This window comes from Eleutherodactylus coqui, chromosome 4 (assembly GCF_035609145.1).
Source record: "Eleutherodactylus coqui strain aEleCoq1 chromosome 4, aEleCoq1.hap1, whole genome shotgun sequence".
NCBI classification, from domain to species: Eukaryota; Metazoa; Chordata; class Amphibia; order Anura; family Eleutherodactylidae; genus Eleutherodactylus; species Eleutherodactylus coqui.
The window spans coordinates 224,887,006-224,907,973 of NC_089840.1; positions in this window are offsets into that span (position 1 = coordinate 224,887,006).

A 20,968-nucleotide genomic window follows, 5' to 3' on the forward strand; every position below is an offset into this window, starting at 1 on the left:
CACATAGGTTCCCCATTGCTATGCCCACGTGTGCAGCTCCTGATGGCGGTGGCACAGGATTATATTTCTCATTGCTTCTGTACAGCATTGTGGGCTATCGCCCCGCCCCTTTTAAAGAGGGTCGCTGCCTAGCCGTGCCAACCCTCTGCAGTGTGTGCCTGCGGTTCCTCCTCATGGCAGACGCACTTATAAATAGACATGAGGGTGGCGTGGCATGAGGGCAGCTGAAGGCTGGGCAGGGACAGTTTGGTGTGCGCTGTGGACACTGGGTTGTGCGGTCGGGGGGGGGGGGGTTGAGCAGCATGTAACCCAGGAGAAGTGGCAGCGGAGTGTCATGCAGGCAGTGATTGTGCTTTGTTGGAGGTAGTGTGGTGCTTAGCTAAGGTATGCATTGCTAATGAGGGCTTTTCAGAAGTAAAAGTTGTTGGGAGGGGGTGGGGCCACTCTTGCCGCTATTGTGGCTGAATAGTGGGACCTGTGAACTTGAGATGCAGCCCAACATGTAGCCCCTCGCCTGCCCTATCCGTTTCTGTGTCGTTCCCATCACTTTCTTGAATTGCCCCGATTTTCACAAATGAAAACCTTAGCGAGCATCGGCGATATACAAAAATGCTCGGGTCGCCCATTGACTTCAATGGGGTTCGTTATTCGAAACGAACCCTCGAGCATCGCGAAAAGTTCATCCCGAGTAACGAGCACCCGAGCATTTTGGTGCTCGCTCATCTCTAGTGTCGGAATTTTCAGCTGCGGACATTCCGCAGTATTTCCGTCCTACGTGAACATACCCCAATAGAGTTACCGCTCAATACCGCACATAAGCAATGGACAAGAGTGTTGCTATTTCTGGAGAAAAAAAAACATTTTCCTTTTCCCCAAGTTTATCTTTTCCAATTCTAGATCTACACCCCAGACGACGGCTGTTTTATATATTTTCCTGCTTTACATTCTCTTACAATGCAGCTAACCTCATAAACAAACCTCTATAGAGCTCCCACACATTAAGGCGAAAATGGTTTATGTGACCAAGTCTAAAACCCCCCTGTACTGGCAGGAGGGCATACCCATTTCTGAAGGAGACTGCTCATTAGAGTGGGTGTTTTTGAAATTGCTATATTGTGGGCACCGCTGCTTGGTTTACATCACCATGGCAACTGACGGGCTGTGCCAAAATATAACCTTTCTGAAAAGCTGTGCAGTCTCAGCAAAACAGAATATAACAGACTGCGAACACTGAGGAAACAATGGCGAGCTATTAGTTATGTATTTTATAAGGTTAGTTAAGCAAATGTTAACAATAATAAAGCATAAATTCCCAAAGTGCATTCGTTCTTTATTTGTAGGAAAGAGTATAACGCTTTTCTAAGGGTCCTTAAGATACAATTACAAAAAAAAGTAAGTGAACCCTTTAGAATAACCTGGGTTTCTGCATTGATTAATAATAAAATTGTGTTTGATTGTTTCCCAAAGCCCCTTTTATGCGGGACCACTGTCAAGCACTTTAGTGCCCAACAGCCATCCTAGCGATGATCACTGTCACGTCCACTGAGCGGACCACACTTTAGTATGGACGCAAGATTTTATTGCGTCCAAACAGGAAGCACTGGCTGGAGACTTAAGATACTACACAAATGTACATTGGAACACCAAAAGGAAGAACTGTGTACTGAACCCACGGGCAGACATAACATAAGGACTGAACTGAGGAACAAAACACACACCAAGCATACCTGCACACATAACCAGATGGAATAGCTATAAAAGTACGAGGTATTGGTTAGTAAATTGACCAAGACATTCAAGCCCATGAGCCCACCGACAAGGGTCTTCGTTGTCTCGTGGGTCCCTTCTCTAATGAGACAACTACCACATAAATCTTCTTGCCAGAGGGGCTGGTATAAATGAGCAGCAGACGAGGGGGATTGGCAGGCTGGGGAAATCCATACCCAGCCAGCTCAATTAACCCACATCTGTAGAGCTGTGCTGACGGAAACCATATAGTACAACAGATCCCAGCAGCACAACCTGTGCTTTTACACAGGAGTGATCATCGCTCAGTGAATGGAGCTGGAGCGGAATGGAGATTGTTCAGGCCCACCCGCCTCCATTTACAGTACACAGATGAATGATGGCCTGTTTACATGGGACGATGCAGCGGTAAACAGGCAATGAATTTTATGTCTGCATGAAAGATCAGATTAGTAGTTTATCACTGATTGTTCTTTCACTGCATGCATTCACATTGCACAATTATTGTGCAAACTGCTCCATCTAATGAGCGATTTGCACGATCATCATGCTGTGTAAGAGGGGCTGACGTCACGATTATAGACAACACAATCTAACTAAACTAATAACATGCAAACAGTTCAGGACTTTTATTGAGCATTTTGAATAAACATCGACATTAAAGTGAGAAAAAGTAAATGTATCTTTATATTAAAGGTTTCTCAAAAAGCTTATTGGCAAAATATGTTTCAATTAGGCCTCATTCACACGAGCGTATATAAACAGCTATTGGAGCTGCGTGCAAAAATCGAGACCATGTAAAGCATTGGATTCCAATGCATTCATTCACATGAGCGTAAAACAATTGCGCTGTCAAAAATAGAACATCGGCGACCATCTTTGGTCGCTGATTTTTCACGCTGCGTCAAATGGTAGGTCTTACCTGATCTTTTGCTGTGATACGTTGGAGGCTTCATAGACCTATAGGAGCTGAAAAAAATGGAAGGGGAGTGAGTTTACCTGCGTCCAACTCTGGGAAAAGAAAACAGCTGTTGCTACTTAATCATTAGAGGTCATTCTGTGCATTTTCGCTGACTGAGGTATTTCGGGGCAGCAGTATTTTTTTTTTTTCTGTCAGGACGCTGCAGTTACCCATGTGAACATCGAGTCTTGATCGCAGCTTTTCTTCACACAATTTTACGCAGCGTGCGAGCGACCGTAAAAATGCATACGTCCGTGTGAATGAACCCTTACTGTGATAAATCTGGCATGTTTTAAGATTGTCTGTTTTTGCACATTAGAAAATATTAGTACCGTATATACTCGAGTATTAGCCGACCCGAGTATAAGCTGAGGCACCTAACTTGACCACAAAAAAATGGGAAAATTAGGTACCTCAATTATAAGCCTAGGGTGGAAAATGCATGGTCCTTGCACCATTTAATGAATAGCTGAACACTGCCTGTGATTGGCTGAGCGCTCAGCCAAAAAGACGCAGCCCTTTTTAGCAGGCGGGGATTTAAAATCCCTGCCTGCTGAAAGAACTTCATTACAGAGACGGGGCGCTAGACACGCCTAAGCCCCAGCAGTGATGGACAGGTGAGTATATATTTTTTTAATTATTTTTTACAGCTGCTAGGGATGATTATATTATATTTAAACCCCTTCCCTGAAATTCACTGCAGGGGTTGCCGGCAGACCATTGCTTTCAATGGGGCTGCCGGCAGCAGCCATGGCCCCATTAAAAGCAATGGGAGGAACTCGCGACTCGAGTATAAGCCGAGGAGGGCTTTTTCAACATAAAAAATGTGCTGAAAAAGTTGGCTTATACTCGAGTATATACAGTCAATTTGACCCAGTATTTATCACAACCAACTAGTCCATAAAATCTGGCAGCATTGACCAAATGGAGGGCATCCACTTCCATCCATAAATCTATGCACTAATTACTTTTTCCCCTCTGGCAGAGACTCTGGGTATGGTTATCAGTGTTGCTATTACTAAAACTACCCGTGACAAGAGCAAATATATTTGATAGCCAGTAGAGATATAATCAATATAACATGGGAGAGTATTTAAAACAATAATTGCAATTTGCATTGTCAAGTGGATGAAAAAAAGTGCCTGAGAGAATACTTTATTTAGAAATGAATGCATGTAATTGTATGGGGAAATTACTTCCCTCCTTACAAATATAGCTCCAACCATTATAGCAGTTTGTAAAAAACAATCTAAATTCTAACAGTGCAATTAGTTCATTACAGAACTCACTAATATGTGCTACTTATTTCCACAAACTCCAATGACACAAACTGTTTTAATCGGTGGAGAAGGAACAGTTTTAATGGTAAAAGTTTTAGATCCAAATTAAAATTTTTAAAAACATTTTAATAATTAAAGAGAAACATTAATACTTTAAGCCATATGCAAAGACAGTGACATAGCTGTATAGGCAGTGTGTTATACCTAGTCACTGGTAGTTAAAGGGGTTGTCCAGTTGGAAACTATTGATAGCCTATCCTTAGTAGATTGGCAGGAATCCATCACTCCCGACTATTGCTGATCAGCAGACTGGTGCACTCCTGTACTGAGCTGATTTCTGCAAGAAGCAGACAGTTCTGTTCTGACTGCAGTGGCCAGACTTGGTATTACAGGTTAAGTTCCTATTGAAATGGATAGGCCATCAATAGTGGACAACCTCTTCAAAGGCTCTTTCACACGTTCGCCCACCGGCACCATAAAAACGCATGAACGGGTGCACAAAGCTAACGTTTGTGTGCCCATTCAGATAGCCTGGCGCATATATGGCGAGCCCGCAATGCTGTTGGCAGGTGGAAGACAGTTTAGCTCAGCTAAGCTATCTCCCTCTTCCCTCCCCCTCGCCAGCTCTCAGCAATGGGAGGAGGCGGGATGGGGTGGGATCTAGTGTGCTAAGCTCCTGCCCCCTCTTTGCCGCTTGTCAGCAGCCAACAATGGGAGGGTAGCCAGCTCTGCCCCCACCCCTACCATTGCAAACAGCTGGCAAGGGGCAGAGAGGAGGAGGGAAGGGGGTGGGAGTTAAGCAGTCATGCTGCTAAACTGCCTCCCACCTCCCATCTCTGGCAGCTGCCATTGACTCCCATAGGAGTCTATGCAGCAGCCAACGTATTCCGGTGAGGAAGATAGTTCCAGGACTATCTTTCCTGGCCGGTGTAAAAGAGCTCAGCGCTATATTGGTCAGCCGGGTTGCATAAGTACCCTGTTGCATAAGCATGTGTACAATAATGTACCGTAGCATAATCTTTGCACATTGCATGATGACATTAATTACTTTATAGTGAAGGAAGTGATTGTGTCAAGTACATAGTATCTATTTGTGTTGTGCATGGGTGTGCCAAATGGGCTCAAATTGCAAATTACAGTTGATGATTGCAAGGTGAGTTTCAGCTATTAACCTAATGCATAATCCAATTCAGCAACTAGACCACATAGTTTTATTACTTACTAATCTTTTCCTTGGAAATATGTCAAAAGACTTTTATCTAAGGCTTTTGAGATTAACAATATTTTTCCTCCAGTTTCTTGTATATGGGTATTGTAGAATACCCAACATGATAAAAAGAGAAGGACCAATAAATCAGTTCCATAAAGTGTCAGGTGGTGCATTATTTTGTCCTTCCTTTAGATTAAATGACTCTGACTGTTCTGTGGGCTGGTAGAGATCTGCCAATACAAACAGACAGCCAGGAGCTTGCAGATGCACGTGGGAATTTACTTGAGATGAATGTTTTCTTCAATATAACACTAAAATATAAACATTAAACAGACATTTGTAATAAATGGTGTCGGCTCTTCCTCAGAAAATAAGCTCCTAGCAGAAATAAATGTCCCTTTTTGTTCAAGTGCTAAAATACAAAAACATTTTGAATGCCTTCGGGACTTTTCACACGGAATGAGGCCACAGGACGCAACCAAATCCGCAGCTGCGAGATTCTACACCAAAATCTGCAGGTCTAAGGCCTCATGTCCACGGGCTTAAAATCCGCAGCGTTTTTCCCGCACACGGATTCCCGCCCCATAGGGATGCATTGGACACCCGCAGGTAGTTAAATACCTGCGGATGTAATTTTTCCTGTCAGGCACGGATCCGCGTGCGGGAAAAAAAATGGACATGCTCCATTTTAATGCTAGTCTCCCGCGGGGACGGCTCCCGCAGGCTTCTATTGAAGCCTATGGAAGCCGTCCGGATCCGCGGGAGACCCGTACCAGAATTAAACTCAACTGCTCCGGACGATGCGGTTCTTCCCTTTTTCGCGGACGGATCTTCTTTCTTGTGCCCGGCGCATGCGTGCCTAGCACATCCGCCGGGCCGAAGAAAGAAGATCCGGCCATGAAGGAAGATGCCCATCGTCGGGAGCAGGTGAGTTTATTCTTATTTTTAGGCATCATGTCCACGGGGCAGGAGAGACCCGCTGCGGATTCTACATGAAAAATCCGCGGCGGGCCTGATTTTCCCCGTGGACATGAGGCCTAAGGGCTTATTTACACGAGAGTATATTAGCTGGCGTTTTCACGTCCGACCGATATACGTTTCTATCTAAGCAGTTCCCCCCTTCACTCCCACTCACCAGCTCTCTGTCTCTTTCCTCCCCTCTGAGCAGTTTGCTCCCGCCCCTTGTCCATAGCCAGCAATAGAAGCGTATATCGGCAGGCCGTGAAAACATTGCGCAAAACTGAATGATGATCATTCATCAAACGCTGCCAGCGACTGAACGGTGAACAGTAATTTGTTTACTTATCGTTCATCATTCAGTTTATGCAGGCATAAAAATCAAACGATGATCAGCCTGTCCAAGTAGGCAGGCATTCATCTATGAATGTAGGCAGGCAGTCAGAAGTGATCTCCGGCCCACTCCGCCTACAATCATAGAACAATCATTGTTCCTGTGTGAAAGCAAACAAGTGAATCGTTGGGATAACTGTTGGGCTCTTAGGTGCCTGACAATTGTACCATGTAAAAGACCCTTAGTCTTCTAGTGTGCAAAGGTGTCAGAATGTTTCCATGTTTTCTGCTTTCCCGCTTTTGTCCCATGTCTGTTCAACTCAGCTTTCCCAACTTCTCCTTTCCTGACCTTGGCTTGTTTATGGGCCACAATTATTCTGTCTGCTGCCTGCCCTGACCCTTGGCCTGATTCATCATCATGAAAGAATTCCACCTGTTTAGCTCTGTTTTCCAACCATGTCTCCATATACACCCTCTGGTACCACATTACAGCTAATCTGACCAAGTTTCCTCAGCTGCCCCTTAGCTGAGCCTATTTCTGGAATAGGGGCCTCGGGTTCCCTGCAGTGAAGACCATATTCAGATTGGTGGAGTTAAAGGGTGGAAACTGGGGAACCCCGGGCACTGTTCCCGGATCTAACCCTAAGTCAAATTGGTTAAGAGGAACAGTGGATCCATATCCACAATTGCGACGGAAGACCTATATATACCAGTAGTTGGTTTTTTTAAGAATATCATTAGGGGCATCAGGACCAGATGCATAGTAACAGAATTTGTAAAAGACTCATCTTGCAATGTTGAACGAGAGTAGGGTAGCAACCCTATGAAGCAAAAGCCAATCATCCTCATCCTAACAAAAAAAATAATTCCCTGGATCAATTACACTTCTCTTGAAATCTAGTGACTATAATGAAATATTAATGTACTTTAGAAAGAAACCCAGGCCCCTCATACACTCTTTTTCGCCATCGCCAACGTCCTCAGGCAAAGAGTTCTATAGTCTCACTGCTCTTACAGTAAAGAACCCCCTTCTATGTTGGTGTAGAAACCTTCTTTCCTGTAGATGCAGAGCGTGCCCCCTTGCTATAGTCACAGTCCTGGGTATAAATAGATCTCTGTATTGACCACTGATACATTTAAAATGATTTAAAACTATTTTTCAGCTCTTCTTCTTCCTTCTTCTCAAGGCTTTTATGGCTCTTAAGCCTCATGTCCCCTTGTATGCACAGATTCCACTGCCGAATCCCGCAGTGGAATCCGTGCATGCCCGCGGCCATGGAGAGAGAAGAGACATTTTCTTACCTCCACTGAATCAGCGCGGCTCTCCTCCCTGCAGGCCAGATCTTCTTTCTTCTGCCCAGCAGCGTGCTACGTACATGCGTCATGCACACTTTTAAAAACAATCTCCTGCTCTCCCACGGATCCGCAGTGTCAGACACCAGCTTTAGGGGTATTGCTATAGTTTGGGTTTGGTTCAAACTAATTAAAACCAAACGTTTTGCCCAAATTTGGCAAACCGGTGAATCTCAAATTTTGAAAAGTTTGCTCATCCCTAATTTTAAGATATAATATGATTTATTCAATAATCAATATACCCACAAAATAATAATAAGTAAATCATTCTCAACTAATATTTCAGTGCTTTTTCCCCCCTGCGAAATAGAGACACAAACATAGTTTGTACATGAAAAGAGGTAAGAATCTCTGGCCAGGAAACAGTTAACATGTGACTACATTGACATACATGATTGTTCTCGGTAAGAGAAACCAAGTAATTTTATAGATGTGATTCCTTTTAAGCCCTTACTGATGAAGCCTAAGCCCTTAGTGACCAGGCCAAATTTTGGAAATCTGACATGTGTCACTTTAGGTGGTAAAAATAGGCTGATAAAATTTGCGTATATTTATTAAAAGTGCCAAAATTGGGAAAATTTTTCTTTATTCTGGATGCACATTTGAAAAACTTTAGTACAAATGTAACATTACGAAAAATACTTTGCTTTCCTACACCAAGCCAAGATAGCAAATGCTCATAGGTGTCAGAATGATAAATGCCGCCACAAATAACCCATTTAAAAAAAAAACTGCACCCCTTAATGTATACACTGAGGGGGGTCATGAGTATTTTGACCCCACAGTTCTTTTTCAGAATGCTAATGCAATTTAGAGGAGAAAAAATAAAATTTCATATTTTTGCAAATATGTCATTTTAAAGACATATTTTTCCTATAGTGCACAAGAAAATGAGGATTTACACCCAAAAATTAATACCCCCATTTGTACTGTGTTCAAAAACATACCCATTGTGGCCCTAATATTATGTCTGTATGCACAATGGGACCCAATGGGTAGCAATTGGTGGCTTTCCGAACATACATTTTGCTTGAAGGTGATTTAGGCTCCATTGCCCACTTGTAGAGCTCTTGAGCAGCCAAAACGAGAGAACCCCTACGAATTACCCCTTTTTTTTTTTTAAAAAGACACCTTAACAAATTCATCTAGGGGTGTACTGCATATTTTGAACCCACAGGTTTTGAATGAATCTAAGCAAAGCAGAAGGAAAATTTTTCATTTTTTGGGCAATTATGTCATTTTAAAAACATTTTTTTTGTACAGCACACATAAGAATGAAGACTTTCACCCCAAAATGGAAACCCCTGTTTGTCCTGTGTTCAGAAGTCGGTCAGAAGCGGTGTCAGAAACATACCCATTGTGGCCCTAATCTTCTGTCTGTATGCACAACGGGCACAAACCAAAAGGAGCATAAAGGCCCATTGAGACACAACGATTGTCGCTCAAATTTCGTTCAAAAGATAATGTCTAAACGTACGGCCATTGTGCACATTTCGTGCACTATTCATTTATCGCTGACTTCATGCCAACTTGAAAATCATCGGGCGGTCTTATCAGACCGCATGCTGAGTTCTCCATGGGATAATGCTGATAGTATTCTTTTAGCTGCAGTCCCGCTTGAGAACGGAGCTGAATGCAGATAACAGACTTCCAGCTGTTATCTGCATTCAGTTAAGGCTGCATTTGCATGCTAATAAGCTACTTTTTTGAGCAATCATCTTTCCATGTAAATGGGCCCTACACTTCAACTTTTTTTAAACTTTTAAGTGTTTGCTATTATCCACTGGGTAACGGCGATCATGTAACCAGAGATTGCTCACCGCGGCCTTCGGTCACTGCTCTAGGCTCTCAGCTATCTTTACTAAACAGGAGCAAGGAGATTTTAAATTTTTGGGTCCACCGCAGCTTCTGCGCTTACGTCCACCATCTTGCCGATGGGCGCATGCCCCAAAGTTGGGGAACAGTCTGCAGATAAAGATCCCATCGAGGGACATCGCTGGAAACCTTAAGTAAGGAATTTTACTTCCCCTCATGAGTCGGATCCATGACGGGCGGCGAAATTTTAACTTCTTTTTTACTTTTATGTGATCGCCGTTATCCATTGGATAATGGTGATCATGGGACCAGGGACTGCGGCCCCCATATAATCGCCGAGCTCTCAGCTACGTTTGGTAGGTAGGAGCAGGGGGATTTTAAATTACCCGTGCAATCTGCGGCTTTTGCACATAAATCTGGGGGCTTTAGGTACGTAATTTCATCCTCCCTCACAGATATGATCTGTGAAGGGAGATGAAACGTAAACTTTTTTTCACAGTTTTAAATTTTTTTTTAACTTTACATGATCGTTGTTATCCATTGGATAACAGTAATCATGTGACCGGGAATCACATACAGTGGTCCCCAGTTATATCTCTCTGCTTCTGGCTACACATGTTAGCTGGGAGCAGAGATATTTTAAATCTCCCGGGGGCTGAGGGGAGGTGAGGGGAGGTGAAACTTTAAGTTTATTTTACTTTTTAAAAACTTTTCTGTGATCGCAGCTATCCATTGGAAAGCAGCGATCACAGGCCCAGGGACCAGTCACCGCAGTCCCCGATGACATCTTCTGCATCCCAGCTACCTTTACTAGCCGGGAGCCAAGAGATTTCAAATGTCCTGTGACGATCCGGTGTTCTGCGCATACGCAGAAGATGGCCGAAGATTTTTTTTGGACCAGATTATCGTGGGACATTGCAGAGGACGGGGGTGAGTAGTTTCAGTGCCCCTAATAGATGAGATCCGTGAAGGGAGTTAAAACTTACTTTTGAAAATATTTTACTTTTTTTCATTTTTTGTTTACTTCATGCAATTGGCACTATCCATCGGATAGCATCAATTGCATAACCGGGGGTTGGATATCCCACCCCCCATGACAGCTCTAGGTTGTCGGCTACCTCTGGCACCCGGAAGCATGGAGCTGTCACGTCTTCAGCCCACGTGGCTTTAATCCTCAGAGGAAGCATGTTTTTACGTCCCTGAGGATTAAGGCCACTTTGCTAGGATGTAAAAAAGCAATGGAGCCGTCACTAAGGGGTTAATGGCTAACAAAAAGACATGATGTTATAGCAAGTGTTCGAACCTACTCAGGGTTCTTACTCAGGCTTAAATGGAACAATCACATTTTGCTCTATTGGCTAACATGCTAGCAAACTTTTTTCGTTTCACGTTGCCATATATACAATGTAATATTGGGGGATCAACCAGAGATACAGTAAATAGCATCTTAGATCTTTTTGATAAAATAGTCAACAAAGCAAATGCTCAGTACTGTTATTTCTCCTAGTTAGCCCAGCTGTTGATTCATTACATACAGATACGTTCCACATTTCTTAAAACAAAACAAAAAAGTTTCTTCTCCAAGTTCGCCAAGTCTTCAAATATTTCTCACGAGATTGACTGAAAACTTTCTCATGTACAGCTTGTCTCATCTGCAGAAAGTATCTGGCAAAATGCCCATAACCCAAGCCAGTCTGGGTTCCCTTGAAGAGGAATGCCGACATCAATTTGTCACTCTTCATTTTTAATGGCATTTTTATATCCACAGAATATTTATTTCACATCTTTTTTTCTTCGTTCTCATTTTCACAACAAAACAATGTACTGCCAATGTTTCTCCTCAAAACAAGCTGCCTTATAGCCGTAGACCATGACAAAAATGATTTAAAATTCTCCCCTGCCATAAAGCACATCTGAATAAACATAGGGACAAGTCCCACATCAGGCAGCTCGAGAGAGAAAGTTTTATTACTTCATTTTAGTCTTTGAAATGCAATTATAAAATCCAATGCAATAAAAGCAGCCTTGCTGTGGTTTTTAGGAGGTTACTCCATAAGGCCTCATTCAGACGAGTGTGTTTTTTTGTGCTCCTCGCTGTGGAAAATGTGTGAACGGACAAAGTTTGTGCATGGAACTTTGCCCGTTCACTGGAGCAGCTGCTCCATGTAGGTCCCTTCATCACTGAACACTGTGACAGCACTGTCACAGTGTTCAGTGATGATGGGACTCCCCGTGGGGATGAAAGAATCCCCTGTTACAGCTGTGGCAGAGGACCGCAATGGTATTCCATTGCTTTCAAATGGACCAGCTCTTCTGCTGCCCAATTCAAAGCAATAGGATAAAGGCAACCCCACTGGGATTTTCGTGGAAGGGCTTGAAATATAAGCCCTTCCCTGAAAATAAAATGTAGCTGCCCGAAAAAAAAAGATATATTATCTAGCAGCCCCGGCCCCATTGAAAGCAATAGGATAGAATCGGTGCCCTCTGCCACAGTTGTGATAGCTGTGGCAGGGAATTCTCTCCTCCCCGTTGCAGTCCCCTCATCACTGAACACTGTCACAGTGTTCTGTGATGAGGGGACTCCCCACGGGGATTAATGGAACCCTTGGGGAGTCCCCTCCTCACCGCGGGGACTAAGGGGTTAAGAGCTGGACAATTAAAAGGTGCTTCTGGCTTACCTGTCTGGCATGGTCTCTTTGCGCTGCGTATGTGCCGGCTGGCGTGCTGCCACTGGTGCAATGCAGAGCTGTTGCGCCAGTGATGTAATGCGGATCCACGCGACTCGCCATGGGACAGACAGCTTTCATTGACTGCAATGGAAGCTATCTGTGCGAGGCTTGCACTGGAATAGGACATGCTGCAATTTTCCCCCACGAGCGGAAAATCATAGTTAATTTCAGCTTGTGGGCATGGAAAAACCTTTTGCTTAGCATGTCCTATGGGCTGTATTAGCTGTGGCATCTGGATGCTAAGGCTATCTCCGGATCCCGCAGTGAAAATACGCCCGTGTGCATTGGGCCTTATATGCATTTTACATCCATATTTACCGCTGTGGTTACTCTGTGACACTTACTTTTTTTATTCCACCATTATTAGCATTTTTAATATTGATTTTACCATTAGCATTATTTCCTCCATGATATTCCAACCATCCATCCATTACTGTTATGTAGCAGTCATTTCCTTCCCTAATAGTCATATAATACTTATTTAACATATGGATTTCCAATATTTTAACAAGCATTTCTTCTGTTTTATGCAGGCATAAAATGAACAACAAGCGAGAAGCGACCGATTTTTCGTTGACTCACGTTTAGACTGAACAATTATCGCTCATTTGAACATTTTTTTGAACTATAATTGTTCCGTGTAAAAGCACCATGTCCCATTACCCACATAACCTCCATTATCACCTGTTCACTCTAGCATACAATAGTTCTTTTGTTCTTCAATGTGTGCCATTAGTTAAGGTTAAAGTGCACCTCAGCAGGCATTTAGGCCCATTTAGACACAACGATTATCACTCAAAATTCGCTCAAAAGCTGTCTTTTATGTGATAATCGTTGTGTCTAAACGCGCTGCCATCATGCACTGTTTGTGCACTATTTGTACATCACTGATTTGTAGCAGGCTAGTAATCACTGATGACTGTTATCAGTGCTGCAGGCTGATTTTCTCAGCAGGTGGCACTGGTAGCATTCTTTCAGCTGGTATCCCACTGGGGCTTCTCAGCGGGACACCAGCTGAAAGCTCTGAGAACAATGCAACAGTTTGCATATATAAAACAGCTGCTGTTCTGAGTTATCAGCGGTGTCCCACTCCGCCTGCATTTAACTCTTTAAGTAGCTAATTAGCTACTTAAGAGTTATGCAAAGATGATCGTTCAAAACTGTCACTCAAACTGTTGTTTGAGCGATTTTTGAGCGATCATCTTCAACTGTAAATGCACCTTATATTACATGTCTAGAGAGCAACTAATCATGTTATGTACAATAATTCACACTCAACATATAACAGATTTAGAGAATTCTGTTCTGTACAGATAGAGCTACCAAGACGCTCAGATAACACTTAAAAGGAGCAATAAAAGATTAACAGGGCAAAGCAAGAAAGAAAGTATCTACATTCCTGTCTGCAAAACTACAAAAGATGAATTAATCTCCTTCTGGGTCTATAAATGTGTAGAGTCTCAGACTGAAATTAGAGGGGAGGTTTCTGCTGTAGTAATCAGCCACGCAGTGATACCACTAGGGCCGACCATACACATAAGACAGCGCAGTCAGCTGAAAAATTCCCCTATACGCATACATGCTTGACTTACAATAAAGCTTGATTGACATCAAAATTCCTTTCGTGAACAACATTACTATTGGATTGACTATAGAATACCATTAGACAAGACAAAAAATTGAAAAAGCACTTGCATGCCTGTCTGCAAGATCAAATGCAACTTCTGAAAGCCAACAGTCTTATAGCAATCTGGCAGAGAAAATATGGATCCATCTCCTCCTGGGGCCTACAAATAGATGGAAGTTCACCTCCTTGGTCTTTATTGCAGGCAGAAAATAGAATGGAGATTTCTGCTCTAGAAAGCAGCAGTCCAGAGACATAACAAGCTCGATATAGAAACCTTCCTCCAATGTTCTGTTTCACATGTTCTAGAACAGGGGTCCCCAACTCCAGTCCTCAAGGACCACCAACAGGTCATGTTTTCAGGATATCCTATGGTAAGTTCACCTGTAGCAATGTTTGAGGCACCGACAATAATTACATCACCTGTGTAACACTGAGGAAATCCTGAAAACATTACATGGTGGGGGTCCCTGAGGACTGGAGTTGGAGACCACTGTTCTAGAAGATGGAGGAGGGACAAAATAGATGCCTCCTGGTACACACACAAAACACTATCTCTGCACAGATTTTGAGATGCTACATAACACTAGGTAACAAAAAAATTAACTTTATTTGTAAATTCGCTGTTTGTTGGAGAAGTCGTTTCCATTTTTGAGCCAACAATTTTCTTGCCAAGTATAATAGTCTAGCCACTGCCAATTTTGTAAATTCTGAAGAGGGCAAATCTTCAACATAATCAAGTAGACAATCCATACATTAGATTTAAAGGGTTAGCCATATTATATACAGAATTTATGAGATCAGGTTCTCCCTCCAGAATCTTGTAGGAGATCGGCAATATTATATCAGAAGAGAGGTGATATGTATCCTTGATGTATCAAATATAAGTGTGAGATCCTATAAGCTTCCCTAAATGAGAACTGAGGGATTATAACCAGTACCTCCTACCATTGCTCATCTTCCAATGGACCAAGATTTCTTTTCCCACTTTTACCCCCAAAGGTACTGACCATGAAACTCAGACAGCAAATATTGGTCTAATCTTGATATCAGACCCTTCAATCTCACTGCCTCTCCTACCATAGCTAAAATTTGGTAATTGGTCACAGACAAAGAACCCTCAGCATTAAGCGCATTATGAAGCTGCAGATACTTATAAAATTAGGCATGTAGTAAATCAAACTGTTCCTGTAAGGCCTCTTTCACACGGTCATTGGTGTTCTCACGTTTGCCCGCCAGCGCCGTAAAAATGCATGAAGGGGAGCACAAATCTAACATTCGGGCGCCGGCACATATACGCCGAGGCCGCAATGCTGTTGCCTCCCCTTCCCTCCCCCTCGCCAGCTCACCTCCTCTCTCCTTCCCTCCGGCTGTTTGCAATGGGAGTGGGCAGGGCGGGGGCAGATCTAAGCCACCGCCACCTTCCCGCAGTCAGCAATGGGAGGGGCGGAGCTTAGCCATGCCCTTACCCCGCCACCTCCCATTGCAAACAGCAGGAGGGGAGGAGAGAGCAGAAGAGAAGAGGAAGGGAGTTTAGCAGTCATGCTGCTAAACTCCCTCCCACCTCCCTTCTCTAGACACTGTCATTGGTTCCCATAGGAGGTGTTCTGTCCGGAAAGACAGTTCCAGGACTATCTTTTTGGGCCGGCATGAAAGCACCAGGCGCTATATTGGCCTGGCCGAGAGCTTTTACGCTGCGAGAATATGGCCATGTGATCTGATGCATTGAAATCCAATGCATCAGATTGTAGCGTATATCAGCCGGCAGTGAAAAAGTACGCGAAAGTACGTGAAAGAGCTCTAAAGCTTAGAATGGTTTAAGGTGACCTTCTACCAATATTTGTAATACGCATCTTATGCCCTTAAATCTCCATCTGCGAAAATCCTACCATTTTGACAACTCAGATATCCATGGTGTGTCCCAAATTGATGTTGTGTGTGTACAGCCTTGGAAACCAAATATATCTCTTACTTTCCACCATATCTCATGTATCATATACAGTGTAGGTTGTCTTTTAGAGTGTATCTTAAATTTATTTGCCTCTACAGCCTCAAGAAACTGATTTTTGACAGAAAGTGTCCCAGTATAGCCTGCAGGCTCAGTCACATGGGCACCGATCCGCCCGTGTTTCTGGACAATAAGACGGCCGCACTGCAGGTGTGGACGACTCTCCGCACTGCCTGGAAAAAAGAACACATGGCCGGCAATTGAGCCGGTCATGCAGAGATTCGTCCACACGCGGTGTGGTCATCTTTATCGTCCAGAAACACGAGCGTATCGGCGCCTGTGTGACTGAACCCTTAGAGCAATCTGAATGAGATAATTTTCATCCTTGAAAATGTTGTAGTTGGGCTGCCACATAATAACTTTTGGGTTGTGGTACTGACAACTTCCCTTCCAGTTTATTTCATTGCAGAGTCTCCAATTTAATCTTTGTGTTGCCCTTACACCATATCAAACCACGACTCAAACTGTCAACCCAGTGAAAAATAGCTTGTGATGACCATACAGGATAGTTGTGTAATACAACAATTGGGGCATCTAGACCATTTTGATAAAGATAAGATGACCCACCACTGAGATGTGAAGTATAATGCAAGGCAACAATTTTTTTCTTAAATTTAAGTAGAGTGGTTCTATATTTAATCGCTCATAGTCTAACAGGGATGTGGACACATGTATGCCTAAGTATTTGATAATATCAGTGCAACTTAGTGGGATCTTCTCTTGATATAGTTGTGTATCCTCTTTATTTACTGGTAACAGTTTTGACTCCCAGACCAATTTACAGATAACCTGGGATATTGCCCAAACCCCTGTATACATTTTATAGCATTGTGGAATGAAGCTTGTGCATCCACCAAAAACAGAAGTATATCATCAGCATGTAGAGCAAGTCTATCTCCTGCACAACACCACAACAGAAGCTCCTAATGCCAAAATGTGCTGGTATGTATATCGCTGGAGGCTCTATTGCAATGACTAAAAGCCGGTAAGATAGTGGACAACCCTGCCATGTGCCTCTGCTAAACGCAAATGCTTTGGTCAGTTCATTATTAACCACATTCTAGCCATCAGACTAGCATATAGAACATGCATGAAAGAGTCCCCAAGGCCCATCTTGAACACTTCCCATAGACATTCCCTCTCAACACTAACAAAGGCCTTGGCTGCATCCAAAGAACAAATCCCTCCTTGACCAGGGTTATCAACAGAAATTTGTAGCTTCAGACTCAATCTACACAGAATAATTTCTGTAGACTTTGCAGCCACATTGATCTGGATGAAAAATAATGGTTATCACTTTGGAGAGATATATGCCTGATGTGCCTGAGCGAGACGTGCAAAAAAGGCTGGCGACCACTGGGATTGCAAGATGTATGTCAAGGGTGGTTCTGCAATCTCTCCCAAAAATGGCAGCAAAGGTGTCCTACTCAGTCACAGCACAGTGGCACAAAAGATACATATATTTCCTTTTATAATGAACGGTGGTTTGTCGTGTGATGCCAGCACTTCATCCGGGACTATAAGGGTCAATGGCGGAAATAATTTGACATGAGTCCAGGTAGCTTTTAAGTAGTAAACTTGAAGTGCACAGTTTTACTGAAGCTTGAACTTGGTAATACAATACAACAATGGCAGTCTTGCAGAAAATTGGCAGAGCAATTGGTTATGCAGTGAAACAACAAGTGGTAATACAGTTGCATTTGAATGAGCACAGTTTCCTCTTCAACGCTCTCTCTAACTGGATCTAGAGGTTACACAGTAGAAATTCCCACAAGCTTAGTTATCTGTTGGGCTTACGGGAAGTTGGTGATGCAGTTCTTTGAGTTGAGATTAAGATGGACCTCTGCACTGTCCCTGGCTTTGACTTCACCAGGTTTAGTGTAACTCACTGTTTTAGTGGAATGGGTCCAAGCTTTTCTCCTCCTCACTGGTGGCAGACTAGGGAGTCGATGAATTCTAGCTTCCCTGCTGAAAATTGCGTGTTGTAGCTGCTCACTCTGCTGACCTCCTCCTACACAACCTCCTTCGCCGACTCTCTCTGCAGACTACTCCCTGCAGACTGCTATTGACTCCTCCTTCACTTCTTGTCCTGTTCCCGCACATTTTCCACTCCTCTTCCTCAGCATACTGGCTCAGTCTACAGTTTCCCACTCTGGACTCTCACCATCCCCCTCGACCAATCAGTGGGGGCATGACATACAGCCAATAAGCAGCCAGCTGTTGCCAAGCTTTAAACTAAGAAAGAGGAAAACGGGGTTTCTCCGACGTACGGCACTTTCTTTGTCTCCTGGAAGCACATAGCACAGTGTGACAGGACTATGAATGTGTGGCTATTCTGGAGGACCCTCTGGGCCACTACATATAACCAAAGTCTTTGCAATTATTTTAATGTCTGCTGGCAAAAGTGAGATAGGTCTATATGAGTCTTGCAACACAAGGTTTTTAAAAAAAAACTAACAAGTATGGCCTCTTGTATTGAATCTGTAAAGTATCTGGTTATCAAAGCATTTTATAGTACCTTTAGAAGCTCAGGGAGAAGAAAATCTCCAGATTTCCTATAAATCTCTAGAGGAAGGCCATCCAGACCCGCTTTATTTGCAGATAATGAAGCAACAGCCTCCTGTAGTTCCTCCAATTGTAATGGTGAATCCAGAAAGCTTTTATCGGCTTCTCATAAAGTTAGAAGAGAAGTAGACTCTAAAAAGGAAAATATTTGTTCTTTAGACATTTGTAGTTTGACTTTTAGCAAGACTGTTATAAAAATCTTTGAAGACTGTAAGAATTTCACTACGTTCAGACGCCAGGTCTCCTGAGGAGGTCCTTGTGCATGAAACATAGGAAGCCCCCCACTGTGATTTACCTATGGTCGCTAACAATTGGCCAGATTTCTCCCCTTCCTCATAGTAGTGCTACCGAGAGAAATATCTCTTCTTCTCAGCCATTTCAAGGATATATGATTGCAATTCTTCTCCCGCCTGCAATCAATTTGCTCTATGAGCATCTGTCGGTTGGTTGATAAAAATTGCTTCGGTTTCAGTCACCCGTTCACTGAGTACCTCTCCTATCTGTCTGCTCCGATTTTTAACTCTACAGATGATCTGTATCAACAGGCCTCGAAGGCTTTCATAGCATGCCAGACCACTATAGGATTTCTTGAACCAATATAAAAGTGTAAAATATTCCTCTGTCTGTCGGGCAATATAATATAAAAGTGGACTCCAGAAAAGATTATGATAAAACAGTGATGGTGAACCTCTTAGAGACCGAGTGCCCAAACTGCCACCCAAAACCCACTTATTTATTGTAAAGGGCTTATCCCGACGAATGATTTTTACCTCCATCATTATAAAAACGACAGGGCCATTTCAAAGTAGACAGGGAGGAATACAATGTGTTTTTTTCCTAGCTGGAGCATTGGCGTACCATTGGTGTGAATTTTGACTGGAAATGAGTTGTGTACCCGCAGCTGATTTCGTACTATGTGGCGCTCCCCCTCACTTCCTCCATAGGCTTCCTGCTGTCAGCACTCCCCGGCCTCTGATTCTCAGTGGCCTGTAGTGGCCTCACCTGATCAGGTCGCTGGGAACCAGAAGCCCGGGAGCACTGACAGTGGGAAGCCTATGGAGGAGGTGAGGGGGAGTATGAAATCAGCTGCAAATATGCAACTGATTTCTTGTGAAAATCCATAGCAATAGTGGACAGTTTTTTTATGTGGAAATTGCCACAGAAATGTCCGCTGTGGACATTCTGCAGCATTTCTACCATGTGTAAAAATACGCTGAGTCAGCTTGAGGTGTGGCCTCAGTAGTAATAGTGTCCCCCACAGTAGCCCCAGTAGTAATAGTGTCCCCCACAGTGGCCTCAGTAGTAATAGTGACCCCCAAGGTGCCCCAGTAGTAATAGGGACTCACACGGTGGCCCATGTAGTAATAGTGACCCCCACAGTCGCCCTAGTAGTAATAGTGACCCCAACAGTGGCCTCAGTACTAATAGTGTCCCCTATATCAGTCCCAATAGTAATAGTGTCCCACACAGTGGCCTCAGTAGTAACAGTGACTCCCACAGTGGCCTTAGTAGTAACAGTGACCCCCACAGTGGCCTCAGTAGTCATGCTGACCCACAGAGTGGCCTCAATAGTAATAGTGACCCTCCCCACAGTGGCCTTAGTAGTAATAGTGACCCCCAGAGAGGGTTCAGTTAACAAAAGTGACCCCCACAGTGGCCTCAGTACTAATAGTGTCCCCTATATCAGTCCCAATAGTAATAGTGTCCCACACAGTGGCCTCAGTAGTAACAGTGACTCCCACAGTGGCCTCAGTAGTAACAGTGACCCCCACAGTGGCCTCAGTAGTCATGCTGACCCACAGAGTGGCCTCAATAGTAATAGTGACCCTCACAGCAGCTTCAATAGTAAGTGTCCCCTATATCAGCCTCAGTAGTAATAGGGATGCCCACAGTGGTCTTAGTAGTAACAGTGACCCCCGTAGAGGGATCAGTAAACAATAGGGACCCCCACAGTGGCCTCAGTAGTAATAGTGCCCCACCATATTGGCCTCAGTAGTAATAGTAACCCTCCCCACAGTGGCCTTAGTAGTAGTAGTGACCCCCAGAGAGGGTTCAGTAAACAAAAGTGACCCCCACAGTGGCCTCAGTAGCAATAGTGACCCTCACAGTGGCTTCAGTAGTAATAGTGACCCCCACAGTAGCCTCAGTAGTAATAGTGACCCCCACAGTGGCACCAGTAGTAATAGTGACCCCTACAGTGGCTTCAGAAGTGAATAATTTTCCCTATATCAGCCTCAGTAGTAATGGTGACCCCACAGTGTCCTCAGTAGTAATAGTGACCCCCACAGTGGTCTCAGTAGTAATAGTGACCCCCACAGTGGCAGCAGTAGTAATAGTGACCACCACAGTGGCCTCAGTAGTAATAGTGACCCCCCACAGTGGACTCA